The sequence below is a fragment of the Ailuropoda melanoleuca genome, chromosome 7, assembly GCF_002007445.2.
Source record: "Ailuropoda melanoleuca isolate Jingjing chromosome 7, ASM200744v2, whole genome shotgun sequence".
Classification (NCBI taxonomy): domain Eukaryota; kingdom Metazoa; phylum Chordata; class Mammalia; order Carnivora; family Ursidae; genus Ailuropoda; species Ailuropoda melanoleuca.
In genome coordinates, this window is record NC_048224.1 from 23,729,623 (window position 1) to 23,733,667 (window position 4,045).

Consider the following 4,045-nt stretch of genomic DNA (forward strand, 5'->3'; position numbering starts at 1 on the left):
GAGAGGTAAAGGATGAGGGCGGTGGGCGGTACGTTCCAGGTGCCTCCTTGGCTAGAGGGGGTGTCTCCGTGGAGACAAGAGGTGGACCATGTCCAGATGATTATCAGGGCTCCCAGAGTTCTCTCTCCCTCACCCAGCCTCTCCTAGCCAGGCCTCCTTGGCTCTGAGAGCAGTGAGGAAGCCTGGCAAAGGCCCATCCCTAGTTGCAGACTTTGGGAAAAATGCAGAGGCTAGAGGATGGTGGGAATATACCAGAGCAAGAGATTGGAAAAGCTGGTCAAGGTGATTAAATCTGGTTTAAGGCTTTGTCCCCAGGGAGTGCTAGGGATGGGAAAGGTAACACTTACCCTTTCTCCACACCACACCATACCTCACTCTGACCTGAAGGCATAACCAAGGTGGTCAAGGGAAGGGACCCCCGCGAGGGATCAGGTGAGTCTGTTTATAGCCTGCTCATAACCTCATCCCACCGGCAACCTTGGCCAGTTCCCTCCCCATTGGTGCCTCCCGACCCCCACCCCTGGGGCCTCCTGTGTTTTGACCATATGCAAGGATCCTTTCCCCACTCCCAAAGCTGCTGGAACTACCAGTGTGCTGGTAAGAGCTCGAAAAGGCCCCCAGCGTCATGCTAATTGTCCTGGTCTGCCCCATTCTTAAGGAGCTGAAGCAAGCCCGCAGAGACTTGAGGAAGAACTTCCTGATAAGGCTGTGAGACAAGGCTAGAAAACACAGATTGGGATTTTGCTCCTCCCTGGGATTCAACCTCCCTGGGATTGACTCTCTCCCCTGATCTCAAATATATCACCCTCTGAACCCCTAATTCATCACTACAACCACTCTCAACACTTACCAGCTTCCTGAAGCCCCACAAGGTGGTGGAGAAGCCATCTTTCCCTTTCTCAGGAGCCTGAGTTTCCTGGAGAAGAACCAGTGTGGGAAGGGGGTTCTGGCTGCCATCTCCCCTCACCCCAGTCTTCTCAGGGAAAGCTGGGTCCAAGTGAGTTGGGGGGACTGGGGCTAGACCTCCTGGCTGACTAAGGCCACACAGAAGCGGCCAACAGCCTGGAGCTGGAAGAAGTGGCCTTGGAGAGTCAGGCATTTCACTCCAAGCCTGGCTTGGCTTCACACATTCCCTCCCCACAGTATTCAGGGAGTTCACAAGGAAGTGTGATAATAATAGTACTAATAATATTATTTTATATTCTGTAGCACTTACTGCTGCATCAGGCATTGTTGTGTATATATGTTAACTCACTTAATCCTCACCTTATGCAGCCCAGGGAGATGCTGTCACTACCCCCACCGTATAGCTGAAGAAACTAAAGAGCAGAGAGGGAGACTCTGTCAGGGATCCAGCAGGAGCAGTGTAGCCTCAGAGGGCCTCGTTGACACTTGTGAGTGGGACGAGGTACAGAGGCAGGGTCAGGGTCACAAGAACCAATAAGAACCTCAAGCTTGAGGACTAACAGCAGGCAGCCAGCCGAAGAGAGCAGTGTTACTAGGATGCAGTGAAAGCCCAGGAAAAGGCGTGAAGGCGCCGACCTTCCCCGCCCCCACTCCACCCTCCCTGCCCTCTGATTTCCTGTCTGTGCCTCCTGCTTGCCAAAGCCAAAGGTAAGCCAGGGGCAGGAGGGCCCGGCGGGTGAAGGGGGGTTGCACCCCATAGATACTAGCCTCCTGAGGCACGGAGCAGGCCAGGGATTGGATCTGGGGGAAATGGAGACCTCCACATGCCTAAGGTCCCACAGCTCCGAAGGGCGGCTGATCTGGACCCAGAGCCTTGCTCCTGGAGCTGTTGCAAAGTGCTCTCTGGGAAAGGGCTGCGGGGAGCCAGACTGGGGACAGGAGACTGGATTCTAGCGTGGGCTGTGCTGCACTGCTCTGTGATCCCGAGTGAGACTCTGGATCTCGGTTTCCTCTTCATGCCACTCTGGAACAGCCAAGGTACGCAGACCAGAAAGAGCCTCTCTCCCCACTGCCACTCTCTCCCTTACCTCAGATAAACCTGGCACTGAAGGCTGAGGCCTCAGGCGCAGAGATGCTGAGTCCCTGAGGAGGCCACCCCCAGCTGCTGCCCACTTAGGACTCAGAGGTGTTCTGTGGTAAGCCCCCTTTAGTCTCCCTGAGGGCCCCAGTGACTCAGTCTTTCCTCCCTTTGCATTGCAGCTTTCCCTGGCCCACAACTCAGGGACCCACCCCAGGACAGCCTCCCTCCTCCCAGTGAGGATTTTCAGGGCCTGGCCTACGCTGGCACCTTCACAGACCCTTCCTTGGGAGATCAGGGGCACCTCCAGCCTCTGGGGTCTCTGTCTGGGGTGGGGTTGTCCCTCCTCTCCCCTTCCCACCCCACCCAACTCTACCCCACCCATGCTTCCCCAAGCCTCGGGGGAGCCCCACCCAGGTTTTCAGACAAACAAAATCAAGGGGAAAGAGTTAGCAAGAAGGAGGGAGGTCATTACAGAAATTAAGGAGGAGGCATGCCCTGGGGTAAGGCGAGCGGGACTGGGCTGGCAGGAGAGTCACTCCTAGGTACACGCACAGATGGCCTAAGGTACGCGAGATGTTCACTTAGAGCACACAAAGAAAGATCCAGACACAAAGAGCCAGGCAGTGACAGGAACACAGAAAGGGGCAACAATTTGGTTGGCCAGAGTCACAGACCCACAGAGACGTAACAAGACATACTGAAAGCCAGCCACACCCAGAAATTCTGAGAAATGCACACTTGCATGTGTGCATACACAGAGGCAGGCACACAAGGAAACAGGAACCGAGCTCAGGTTTCAGGGAGGCTGATTTCAATCCAAACAAGTTAGAACTTTAAAGAAATATGGGTGACTCCAAAGTGAGTTGTGGAGAGGACTCGACAGGGGAGGACAGAGCTGAGGTGTGGGATCTATCTACCCTCCCACATAGCGATTTCCCCTCCAAGCCCATCCTGGAGAGTGGATTAAGATACTTTCCTAAGGGAGATGAAGATATTGCTTTCCAGAACTTGTTATCAGCTAGAACCACTAAGGAGAGGCGGAACCTGGACATGAGTGGGGAAGTGGGGAAGTGGGAAGCTTCCCTCCTGCCCCTGGAGGGGTCACACACTGCTGCTTGGTTCACGTCCCTACCAGACCCTGTCCTGAATTCCTGCTCTGGGCCTGGCCAGGCTGACCCTGTCTCATGCGGTCAGGTCTGGCTCTCCATCTAACACGTTCTTTGGGTTGCCTGCTCCTCTGCTCTCTACACCTATGCATGTGACCTCCTGTGTTTCCCTTCGATCCCTCTCAATCGCTCTCAGAAAGCCTCCTCAAGTCAGGGCACAGCAAGTCATCACCCCCATTCCTCCTCCCCCCTCTCAGGAAATTCAGAATCCATGGCAGAATCCGTGGCAGGAATCTGAGGCGGAAGAGGATGTTGAATTCAATGACCTTTAAAAAACAGCCTTCAGCACCTCTCCACCACTGCCACCCCCTCCTCCCCAATTCTGCAGGAAAAATCATAAGGTGACATTTATTGACTATTTACTATCCGCCGGTCATTCTGCTAAGTCCTTTTCATGAATTATCTTCCACTACCTTCTCCTCTCAATATCTCCCAATTCACAGGAAACCGAGGTTCGGGAAAGAAAAATGACCACCCCAAAGCCACATAACTAGAGAGTAGCCAAGCTGGGGCTGGAATCCAGGTTTGACCATTCTTTAACCACTGCACCAAAAGGCCTCCCACCACCCTCTGGGCTGACTGGTCAGGATCAGCTGCAGGGTTTGAGAAGGCATGGGGCATGCTGGGCAGGATGGCAGGGTAGGGGTACCTGAGGCGGGACTGGTGCGGCTGGAATGAAATTCTGAAACCACATTCCCCTCCCAAGGGTGGCCCTTCTTCCCCCCAGGGCCTGGGAAGGGGACACTCCCTCTGGCTCTGGTCTCTCCAACATTCCAGACACACCTCTTGGGAGCTGGGGACAAAGAGGGGTTTGGAGACCTGCAATGGAACTGCCTTCTCCCATCGCCACCTCCCCCAGAGTCCTGGCTGTGTGGCCCTGCATTTGCCACCC

At 54.7% G+C, this 4,045-nt stretch overlaps 1 long non-coding RNA gene across 1 annotated transcript; it reads left to right on the plus strand.

The window, feature by feature from the left end:
* Positions 1-1,212: 1,212 nt before the first annotated feature.
* LOC117802983 lies at positions 1,213-3,719 on the plus strand. Its single transcript, XR_004626496.1, has 4 exons — positions 1,213-1,614; positions 2,000-2,102; positions 3,351-3,494; positions 3,597-3,719. It is a non-coding gene; the product is annotated as an uncharacterized LOC117802983 (long non-coding RNA).
* Positions 3,720-4,045: the final 326 nt, after the last annotated feature.